This window comes from Kogia breviceps, chromosome 8, assembly GCF_026419965.1.
Source record: "Kogia breviceps isolate mKogBre1 chromosome 8, mKogBre1 haplotype 1, whole genome shotgun sequence".
Taxonomy (NCBI): Eukaryota; Metazoa; Chordata; class Mammalia; order Artiodactyla; family Physeteridae; genus Kogia; species Kogia breviceps.
Window position 1 is genome coordinate 67,580,877 of NC_081317.1, and position 12,329 is coordinate 67,593,205.

Genomic DNA, 12,329 nt, shown 5'->3' on the forward strand with positions numbered 1-12,329 from the left:
GTGTAACTGGGATATGAACACTGGGCCTCTGATTCTGAAACCTCTGTGCTCACCGCCTCCCCCGTGGCTTCATCATGGGTTTGGCTGCCAAATTTGACTTCTAACCCCATTTCTGCTCCTAAAGGGTCACTTAACCCCACTACCTGTCTGTAAAATGGAAGAATGAGAATTCTCTGAGCTAACATTTGCAAAGATTCAATGCAACATTATCATTACATAAGAGGGTAGAGTTCATCCCTCATGAGAAGGATGAGGGGGTCAGAAGACCCTCTGGCTGCAGAATCCAGCTCTGGGGCACCGTCAACAATGCCCAGGCACATTTGAAGAGGGGCAGCACTGTTACCAGGTGTAGTGATAACATGATTTGAGGCTTGAAAATAATGCAGGCACTCTAGTCACACTGCTGACCTCAGACCACCACTGACTTCCGACAAGGAGGTTCAGACACACTGAATTTACTTTCATTCTTACCCTGACTATTTTTACCTTTGTCCAAAACAGCTCAAGTCAGGAACACCAGGATTATCTGCTTCTTTCATTGTCATAAAAGTTGTCTCAATTACCAAAGCTGATTATTTTCCACAGATGCTCTCAGGCTTCTTATCACATTGTGTCACAACACAAAAGCTCAGAGGCCCCTGCCTATTTGGCAATCTCTTTTCTAAGGCTTGGATTCCCCTTTAAATGATACAGATACAGCTAGTCTATGAAGTATCTATTCTATGTTCAGTTTGAAATTCTTACAGTCACAGAAGTTTTGTTATTAGATTCTCCATCTATACAGGCAGATGGACACAGACACACTGCAGGTAGCCACCTATGGAGCTTTGTGCTTATGATGAAGTGTAATAAGGTAAGATGAAGAGGGGAATGGGTTGAGCCCTTAGCCAAAGGACTGAGCATTCCAGCCAGCTGATGTCCTGGTATCATTTGCCCTGAAATGTGACTGCAACAGAAGAGAGCCATCTGCTACAGTCTGCCTGTTTAAGAAAGCCCAGTCTCTCTCCATATCCAGTCCATTCTGGGTTGAGCACTGATACTGAATATTTATCACTGAGTCCCTATATGCCAGTTCATATTTAAATCCATCATTTGTTAATTGATTGCTATTGTCATTTCTATTGTAAATCAATGTAAGTAATTCCCATGTAGGGGTTTGTTAGTATCTTATTCATTGCCCATGGACCTGGAAATCAATGGAAACCAAGTAGAGTTCCCTCTTTTCAGCTTTAATTGTAGGTAGTTTCCATTGGTCTCTCCTGGATTTTCAGGGTTCTGTTCACAGGATAGCCTCATTTCCCTTAGACTAGACTTCCCTGATGGCCATCATCATCATAATGTCAACATACGTTGAGTACTTACCATGCTTGAGACATTGAGTAACTAATACAGGTATACTTCACATGAATGACCTCACTCAATTCTATAAGGTTATTATCATTATTATTATTACCTCTATTTTATAGTTGAGGAAGTTGAGCCATAGAGAAGCTTCCTGCCCACAGATCACAAAACTAGAGAGGGCTGGAGCTGGAATTTATACCCATGTCTGTGTGACTCCAAATTCTGAGCCCTAAAGAGCTCCACCATTTACACTCCTCCCTGACTAGGACCGAAAGAAAACTTCATTTCTACCAGTTTCACTAAACAGTGGCCCAATGAGTGTCTCTCTCTGGGGGCAGGTTACAGGCTATTTACTAAATTATAAGAACATGAATTTAGTCTAAAGTGAATGTCAGCTACATAAATGTGGTTAAGTCTAAGTGATTGTCTAAATTAAACAGTTTCAGAAAAAACTTAGCTGCTTTGTAAGGGAAAACAGTTGGTGGGAGGAAATATGGGTCTCTTCTTTTTATTCTTTTCTGTGTGCCATTGGGTAAGTCACTTAGCTTTTCTGTGCTTCAATTCCTAGAATTGGACTGGATTCAGCTTAAGGCAGTGTTTTGCAAACTGCATCTCACAAGCCATTAGTGGGTTATGAAATCAATATAGTGAGCCACAACCATTATATTTTAAGACATTAAACAGGATAGAAAAGTAGAGCATAAATATATATATTTTATTTTCTACTATTCTAATACTATAAATAGTATAGCACTAATACTATAAATATATTTATATATATTGTTCAACATGACTCCATGAATGATAAGAAACCAAGGTAACACAACTAACCTCATGATATCAGCTCTGCATGTCATAATTTGTCAATATATAGGCAAAATCCTCATGAGATACTGGGTATATTCTTCTGATCTCATTTGCTTTGAAGCTACACTTCTCTTGTTTGCTCAGATAGGGCTTAGAAATCTGTATGTTATTGATGATGGACAGCATACATACAAAAAATGTAAAAATCATAAGTGTATGACTTGAAGAGTTTTAACATAGTAAAAATATGATAACTAGGTAACTAATCATATCAAGAAATAGAACATACTAACATGCCAGAATCCCTCTCATGTTCTTTTCCCAGATTCTACCTCTTTCCAACCAGGTGAGCCAATATCTTGACTTCGAACAGTATAAATTGGTTTTGCTTTTTTTTTTTTTTTAACTTTATATAAATGAAACTATACAATATATACTTTCCTGTGTCTGGCTTTCTTTGCTCAACATCATGATTGTGAAATTTATGTTGTCACTATATTTGTGGTTTGTTCATTCTTTCCAATTAAGGAGTGTTACAAATAGTGCTGAAATGAACTCTTATACATCTTTTGGTGCACATATATATGTATTTCTTTGGGGTAAATATAAAGGAATGAAATTGTTGGGTCTGAGGGGAGAGCTCCCACAAGACGCTGACCATGCTGGCACCCTGATCTTGGACTTCCAGCCTCCAGAATTGTGATAAATTCCTGTTGTTTAAGCCACCCATTTGGTGGTATTTTGTTATGGCAGCTGGAACCTACAGGGTTTGAATGCCATTTTAATAATTTAACTAGGTTCCAAAAGAAAACTGGAAGTTAACTTTCAGAGGAATAACTTAGCCAACTATTTCAAAGCATTAGTTCACTTATTTCCAGGGAAAAAGCATTCTGATTTCTGTCTTCATCCCAGAGACAAACCCTTCAGAGGTATGTGTAGGTTGGTCTAAATCCACAGTTCCAATACCCAACATTGGCAATAATGGTCGTTGATGTAGACAAGAGCTTCCCCCCCCCAAAATTATTCTATACATAAAAACTGAAAATGAGTCCTAAACATGCTTATGACTCAAAACAATACTGACAGTACAATTTTTGTAGTCTATCTATCTATGTATATCCATACACTCATACCTATAAACAGGAAAAGAAAAGAAAAAGCCTAAATGGGGAAACAGAGAGTCTCATATATGTCAATAGGACTGGAAATTGGTTAGGCCTTAGTAGAAGGCAATTTGACAAACAGCTGTCAAATTTTAAATGCATGTGCTCTGGGCTTCCCTGGTGGTGCAGTGGTTAAGAATCTGCCTGCCAATGCAGGGTACGTGGGTTGGAGCCCTGGTCCAGGAAGATCCCACATGCCACGGAGCAACTAAGCCCATGTGCCACAACTACTGAGCCTGCGCTCTAGAGCCTGCGAGCCACAACTACTGAGCGTGCTGCAACTACTGAAGCCCACGCGCCTAGAGCCTGTGCTCCGCAACAGGAGAAGCCACCACGATGAGAAGCCTGCGCATCGCAACAAAGAGTAGCACCCCCTCGCCACAACTAGAGAAAGCCTGCACGCAGCAACGAAGACCCAATGCAGCCAAAAATAAATAATCAAATAAAATAAATAAATTTATTTTTAAAAAAGAATGTGGTAGGTAGTTCTCTACGTGATGTGGAAAGCTGTCTATGATGTACTGTTAAATGAAAAAAGCAAGTCAACAGAGCAATATTTAAAGTACAAGCCCAACAAAGAAACTTCTTATATATGACTCTGTGTGTGAAAAAGCATAGGAAATAGGTCTGGAAGAACAGTGTTGGTCATGGTTACCCCTGAGAACAGTAGGATAGAGGGTAAAGGGTGTGTATTCATTTGCTAGGGCTGCTGTAACAAATACCACAGCCTGGTGGCTTAACCAACAGAAACTTATTTTCTCGCAGTTTTGGAGGCTAGAAGTCAAGGTGCTCACAGGTTTCTTCTGAGGTCTCTCTCCTTGGCTTGTGTATAGCCACCTTCTTGCTGCTTCCTCACGTGGCTTTTTCAGACGGGATACCCGTCTGATTGGATTACAGCCCACTCTAACAGCCTCATTTAACTTAATCACATTTTAAAGACCCTTTCTCCAAATAGTCACAATCTGAGGTACTGGGGGTTAAGGCATCAACATATGAATTTGGGGGGACACAATTCAGCCTATAATAGGGTGACTTCTGCATTTTGTCTATATTGTCTCAAACCTTTATGATAAGCATGTATTTTTAAAAATAAATTTATTTATTCATTTATTTTTTGGCTACATTGGGTCTTCGTTGCTGCATGTAGTCTTTCTCTAGTTACAGCGAGTGGGAGCTACTCTTTGCTGCAGTGAGTGGGCCTCTCATTGCGGTGGCTTCTCTTGTGGGGCACGGGCTCTAGGCACGCAGGCTTCAGTAGTTGTGGCACGTAGGCTCAGTAGTTGTGGTGCGCAGGCTCAGTAGTTGTGGCACACGGGCTTATTTGCTTCACAACATGTGGGATCTTCCTGGACCAGGGCTCAAACCCGTGTCCCCTGCATTGGCAGGCAGATTCTTAACCACTGCGCCACCAGGGAAGTCCCAGCATACATTTCTTTTGTAAGTTTAAAAACAATTAGAAAGACAGGAAAATATTGACTGGAAGACAAACGTTAATAGCAAAATATGAATAGGAGTTATCTCTAAGGGTTATAGGTGATCCTTATTTTATTTCCTCCATATTTTTAATGTTTCTCTCATGCTCTTCAATGGACATATATTGCTTTTTAATTAGAAAACAGAATAAGTATTATTTTTTAATGAAATGAATAAATCCAACTGCTTCCCCTTCAATAGCCTGGAAATTAGACATACTCTGGGAAAGCATCTACCTTTGGAACTGGCTAGTGATCTCTAACAATTTACAATGACACTTCACTTATACTAAGCTATTTAAAATATGTGATCATTTCTGAATAAATGGTATGTGATTCTTAGGTTATGAAAACGTCTCTCAATTTTCTAGGTTACAAAAGTAAAGTGAATCTAATCTTAAAGTAGTAGCCTTTTCAAGCAATTATTCAAATTAAAGATTTTTCAAATGAGTATTACATTATGCCTATGGAATGAACTGCACACTTTTTCTTAATTTACTAATATTTATTAAGTAATGAGACTTAATCCCAACACCAATAATAATGTCCTATACATATAGACTATTTTTTCCAAAAGATGTATATCATAGTTATTAATTAGATAACCCCATTATATTATGAAATCACCTGTGGAGAAATGTGTTAAGAATAAGAAAACAAAGAGCTTGTGAGTCAGACACTTACCTGCTTTGCCTCAGGGTTTGGAGCTCACTCAGAAACACCCGTGAGGTTTGCTGACTTCTGAGTTAGGCAACTTTTCCTTGGAGCCAACATGAGCGAAGTTCCATCAGGTGATAGGTTTGTCTAGCTCTCAGGAGAGTTCCACTGTGCGTGCAGAGAAGCACAGGACAGAATTTCCTAACACGGAAATTGCCGCACATTCCCGGGACCATGTGGCTATTTGAAGGATGAAGTAATGACATCTTCCAAAGTGGCATCTCCTTTTTTTTTCCTTTTTTCCTTAGAAATTGCCTTTAGTGCTGGTAAGAGTGGATTTTCCAAAGACAGAAAGCAATCTAAAATGACAAATAACTGGAAATTTTGAAATTTTCCCTTTTGTGGCCAGTAATCCCAACAGCTTTCTTCCCATTGGGGAGCCACTCATAACTCCTGACCATTCATCCACTGGAATGTAGCAGATTTGGAAATTCCCATCTGCCATTCTTGTCAGGGATCCATTTCTTCACCATGCCAAGTCTTGCCAACCACAGAAGTTTGCATTTATTTTTATTTATTTATTTATTTATTCATTTTATTTTTTTTTATTTTTGTAGTACACGGGCCTCTCACTGTTGTGGCCTCCTCTCCCATTGCGGAGCACAGGCTCCGGACACGCAGGCTCAGCGGCCATGGCTCACGGGCCCAGCCGCTCCGAGGCATGTGGGATCTTCCCAGATCGGGACACGAACCCGTGTCCCCTGCATCGGCAGGCGGACTCTCAACCACTGCGCCACCAGGGAAGCCCATAAGTTTGCATTTAGAAGTGGGCAGGTTTTCTATTTCTTTCACGCTTTAGGAGCAATAAGTCAAAACAAATACTTTGAGGACTTCCCTGGAGGCGCAGTGGTTAAGAATCCGCCTGCCAATGCAGGGGACACAGGTTTGAGCCCTGGTCCGGGAAGATCCCACATGCCGCAGAGCAACTAAACCCGTGCATCGCAACTACTGAGCCTGAGCTCTAGAGCGCATGAGTCACAACTACTGAAGCCCGCGTGCCTAGAGCCCGTGCTCTGCAGCAAGAGAAGCCACCACAATGAGAAGCCTGCACACCGCAAGGAAGAGTAGCCCCCACCTCCAGAGAATAGGAAGGAGGCTTTTTGCTGAGTTTTTTGGCAGGACTGGGGAGGCACCTTGTACTGCTGGATTAGCTGAGGGGGTTCCACGTGGGCAACTGAGCAGCACACTTTATCTATCTATCTATCTATCTATCTATCTAGTGTTCTCATCACATTTTTTTTCACACTTTAAACGCCAGGGACCGAAAGAAGTCAGAGAAAGAAAGGTGAGAGGAGGCTGCTGGGCAATCATGGGCTGGATGTTGGCTGCTCTTCCTTGTTATATCCTGGCAAGCAGTGAGGTGAATCCCTGCTCCCCGACACTACGTAGTCCTTTACAGTTTACAAAGCATTTGTACATACAATAACTCAGCTGGCTTTCTCAACACCCCTGTGTTCAAGAAATAAACAGTATACACAGTAAATACTATTCTGTATCATATTCCATTAAGTTTTCAGGCTTTTGAGTCAGACTACTGGGATTCAAATATTAATTCAGTCACTTTCTGGCTGTGTGAGTTTAACTAAGTTATGGTAAGTGAAACATGCCAGCCACAGAAGGACAAATACTGCATGATTCCATTTGAATGAGGTATCTAAAATAGTCAAATTCATAGAATCATAGAGTGCAATGGTGGTTGCCAGGGGCTGGGGGAGGAAGAAATGGGGAGATGCTAATCAGTGGGTATAAAGTTTCAGTTAAACAAAATGAATAAACCCTAGAGATCTGCTGTACAACATTGTACCTAAGTTAACAATACTGTACCATAAAATTAAAAATTTAAGAGGGTGGATTTCATGTTAAATGTTCTTACCACAATAAAATAAAATTTGAAAAAGATTTAAATGTAAAACATAAGACCATCAAAGGAAATATGAGTGAATATATCATATTAGGAAGGGAAGGACCTTTCTGGGCATGATACCAAAGACAGAAACCACACAAACAAACACTGATTATGAATATAGCTAACATCTATTAAGGTCTTACTATGTGCTGGGCCATGTACTGAGGACTTGCATTTTTAATCCTCACATCAGTCCTCTGAAGCAGGTATGATCGTTATCACTCTTTCATGAACAAGAAAAATAAGGCACAGGGAAGTGGATATTGTCAGTTGTCTTGCCGGAATCCATCGTTGTTCTCCCCTTCATCATTTCTAACTGAACCTCAGTTTTGTTCAGGTATCTACTCCTTCCTCATGCATAACTTGTGACCCCAGAGGTGAACTAATTATTAGTATAAGCCAACCAGTGATTGGTTCAGGAATGAGTATATGATTGACTTTCAGCTAATAAGACACAAGTAGACGGTTGCTGAAGAACTTCTGGGAAAATTCTTTCTTGGCTTGAAGAGAGACCAGTGTCACTTACCTGCTGAATGTGAAAAGAAGCTGTAGTTATTATTGGCGTCCATCTTGTAACCATGAGGGAAACCAGCCTCAGGACAGACAAACATATGAGAAGAAAGAGCCAAGACAGTTGAAGAGAAATGGATTGAAAGCCCTGATCATACTGCACCTGAAGTCTATACTACTGGACATCTACCCAGATGAGCCTCATTGTTTACCAGTTTCACCCTGGTGTCTGACATTTGCTGTATCTTCAAGTTAACTGACTTCTGCTATCTCTATTCTGCTATTAATATTTCCAGTAAATTTTTATTTAAGATATTGCATTTATTAGTTCTAGAAGTTCCATTTTATTTTATTTTATAATTTCTATTTTTCTAATGAGATTTTGAGCATATACATCATTATATATGATATAATGAGCATATTTTCATGTCTCTATTTGTTCTTATAATAGTTATAATAGCTGCTTTTAAACATTTATTTTCCAAATCCAACATCTGAGTATTTTAAGGTTAGTCTTCATTGATTCTCTTTGTTTCTTGAGTATGGAATAACATTTCCTATGCATCTAAAATTTTTGGATTTTACGTGGACACTATGAACATTGTAGAGGCTCTTTATTCTGCTATATTCCTCTGAATTGTGCTGATTTGTTTATTTTATAAATTAACTTAGCTGAACTCCATGTCAAATCTGCCTCTCCCTCAGTGAACTGTAGCTAAAAGTCTCTCTTCTAGCTTCAGCTGATCTGTTTGGAATCTGTCTTAAGTGAAGATATCAAGTAGGTGGTTAGTTGGATACATATATTTAGATCTCAGGAGTGAGATATGGACTAGAGATGAAAGGTTGAGAGGAATAAGCATATAGATGATAGATGAAGTCACTGGAGTAGATGAAATCACTCAAGCACTAAGTCAGAAGAAAGGAGGGTGTATTGGTTTGTTTCCACACCAACAACCAATTCTCCAACTCTTCAGACACCAACTGGGTATCCAATGATTCACTTCAATTCTGACACTAAATACCCAGAGTTAGCATCAGACACCACAGCTTATGGCTCAGTCTACCCCCACTTCAGACACTAATCAGAGTCCCAGGCCTCCCCTACTTCTGACCAACTTGCTATAAATTGGTTATGGCTCAGTCTACCCCCACTTCAGACACTAATCAGAGTCCCAGGCCTCCCCTACTTCTGACCAACTTGCTATAAATTGGTCGTTCCCCTTGAAGCCCTCCTTAGGTTTGATAATTTACAATGGCTCCCAGAACTCAGGAAAGCACTTTACTTACTATTACCAGTTTATTGTAAAGAATGTTATAAAGGATACAAATAGACAGCCAGATGAAGAGGTAAATAGGTTGAGAGCCAGAAGGGACCCTAGTACAGGAGTTCTGTCCCCAGGGAGGTGGGGTGTGCCACCCTCCTGGCACATGGATGTGTTCACCAACCTGGAAGCTCTCTAAACCCCTTAGTTGAGGGGTTTTTATGCCACTAAATAGGCATAATTGATTAAATCATTGGCCATTGGTGATTAACTCAATCTCCAGTTCCTCTCCCCTCCTGGGAGGTCAGACAGCAAGTAAATATTTATTATACCACAATATGACAACCATGTTCATGGATTGGAAAACACAGTATCCTTAAGGCATCAGCCCTCCCCAAATTGACCAACAGAGTCAATGTAATCACAATCAAAATCCTACCAGGCTTATATTTTGCAGAAATTGACAATCTAATTTCAAAATGTATATGCAAATGAAAAAAATTCTAGAATAGCCAAGATAATTTTGAAGAAAAAAAAGCAAAACAAAGTTGGAGGACTTCAACTACTGAATTTCAAAACTTACCATAAAGCAACAGAAACACATCTCACCTGCTGATCTGCCTTACCTACACCCGTTCACCACCCACCAAGGAGTCTTTTATGCAATGAAAGGACAGCATATAGATATCCTAAGTTAAGTCAAAGTCTTACAAAGGATACAAAGTCTTACAAAGGATACAAATTGACTATACACCTCAGTGTTATCATTTGGTCATGCTGTTCACAGTACAGACACAGCCAAAGCAATAAGAAAGTTCTTGATCTCAGAAGAAAATTATTGGCCTGCTGTAGATTGATTTTTGATTCTGTTTACCTCAATCCAGTATTTCCCAAAGTGTATTACTTGATAATCCTGTTTTATGGGAAAGAAGGAAGGAAGGGAGGGAGGATGGAAGGAAGGTAATTCTTAACCAAATACATTTGGGGGCTGCTGATTTCAACAAACTTTGATTTTATTTGTCGCAGGACTTCCCAGAACCTTTAATATGTTAATGTGTATTATAAGTCTGTAAGATGGCAGACAGTAGAATTTTGTATTTGAAACCCTTTTTAAAATTAACTAGTGTTCAGTGGAACAACATACTTTGAGAAATGCTATCTCAGCCCAATGGGAAAAAGCTGCAAATATAAATTTATTATTTTTCTCTGACTCAAGAGTGAAAAGCTAAACTTCAAGCTTATTAAGTGAACCCTTATCTTTTAAGTGATATGAAGCATCTACTTTTGAACAAAATAACATAAGATTAGGAGGTAGAAAGAGTGCTCTCCTCTAAATAGCTGTGTGACGTTGGGTAAATATTACTTTGATGCTTTCTAATCCAATTTCTTCCCTATAGCTGTAAAAGCAGAAATCCCCTGGTCACAGAGTTCTTTGCCATGGCCAAATATAAATGTATTTGAATAACACAGAATTAAAGAGGATACAAATGTTAGGATGGAAAACCCCAGACTGTCCAGTTAGAAGTTACCTCCCATTGTCCCTGTTTCTGCTCTTTGAGTACTGACCACAGTTTGATGTTAGGCTTGGTTCTAGTGTTCCCACAGGCAGAGTGATGTCAAAGGTGCACACTGCTGGGCAAAGCCATCAGGGATGCCAATGAATAAGGCTCCACTTTATAGACCATCCCACTTGTGGCTGTGTTCACTCAAATGTCCCCTCCCCAACCCGGCCTGTGGGAACAGGCATGGGGGTTAAGAGGCAGGGAGGGATCTTTAAAGCACACAAAGTTATGACAATCCCGAATAATACAGATAGCTAGCCCTAAGGGGAGAATCTGAAAAAAGGCTTAAGAGTTGGTGAGAATATACATGCTCCAAAATATTTTTCACCATATTTTTTTTCATTTTATCTTGTTAGAGTGAATTCCGCTAGAGATTGATTTAATGTAATCTGATTTTAGAAAATTGGAAATATTTCTAGGAAGGTTACAGAACTATTAAACATTCATCTGGAACATGAATTTGCTCAATCAGGCCACTTTCCTCTTAATACCTGAAATGACTTGCACTCAGGGGATAGAACTGTGATTGGCAGTGTGAGGAGTAAGAGGACCCTGGGTGAGGGAGGGTTGCTGTAGCTGGGGGAGTGCCTGGTGGGGAACAGATGCAGCGAAGGCATTCATACAGTGACAGAGAAGTGCAAAAGTGGAAGTGTGAAAAAGGAAGATGTTAATGATAATTTATCCAATTCCAAATGACTCATAAGGCCTATCCTTCTTTCATTTCTTCTTCTTTCCTCCTTCATTGTATGCTCTCCTGCTCAAAGGAACCAGGAAAGCTAGGACTAGGGTTAAGCTACATCATGGGTGAACATGGTTTTTATAAGCTAGTCTGACAAGCTAAAAACCACCTATCTTTGTAAGGCCAAACGTGTTCCAAATTCCAAAGGACCTCCTTACAAGAGAAATTGTTTGGGATATAATCTGTTCATGAGTTGGAAGTTTCCAATAATATCTAGTCAATAAATATTTACTGGGTACCCACTATGGGCAGGCATTGCTAGGTACTGAAGTTACAGTAGAGAATGACAGACATCATTTCTGTTCTCACAAAGCTTAACGATCATGTTTATATTTCAAAGGTCACTCGTGCAGAAAGTGGGTTGGAGGAAAACAAGATTGGAGCCAGAAGACTAGCTTGGAAGCAGTTTCAGAAATGCAAGGAAGGAGGTGGTTCTTAATCTTCATTGAACTTTTCTGAGTGGAAGAACATTAGCAAGACTGTAGTATTTTGTATTTTCAGCAGAACTTGTTTGTTTTTTGTTTTTTGTTTTTGTTTTTGTTTTTGCAGTACTTGGGCGTCTCACTGCTGTGGCCTCTCCCGTTGCAGAGCACAGGCTCCAGACACACAGGCTCAGCGGCCATGGCTCACAGGCCCAGCCGCTCCGCGGCACGTGGGATCCTCCTGGACCAGGGCACGAAACCGTGTCCCCTGCATCAGCAGGCAGACTCCCAACCACTGCGCCACCGGGGAAGCCCAGAACTTGTATTTTGATTAGTGGAATAATAGGCACTCTTTGCCTCTCTGTAGATTTATAATTAATAATTAGTTTCATTTTAATATTCTACGCCAACATCTGTTAGTCTTT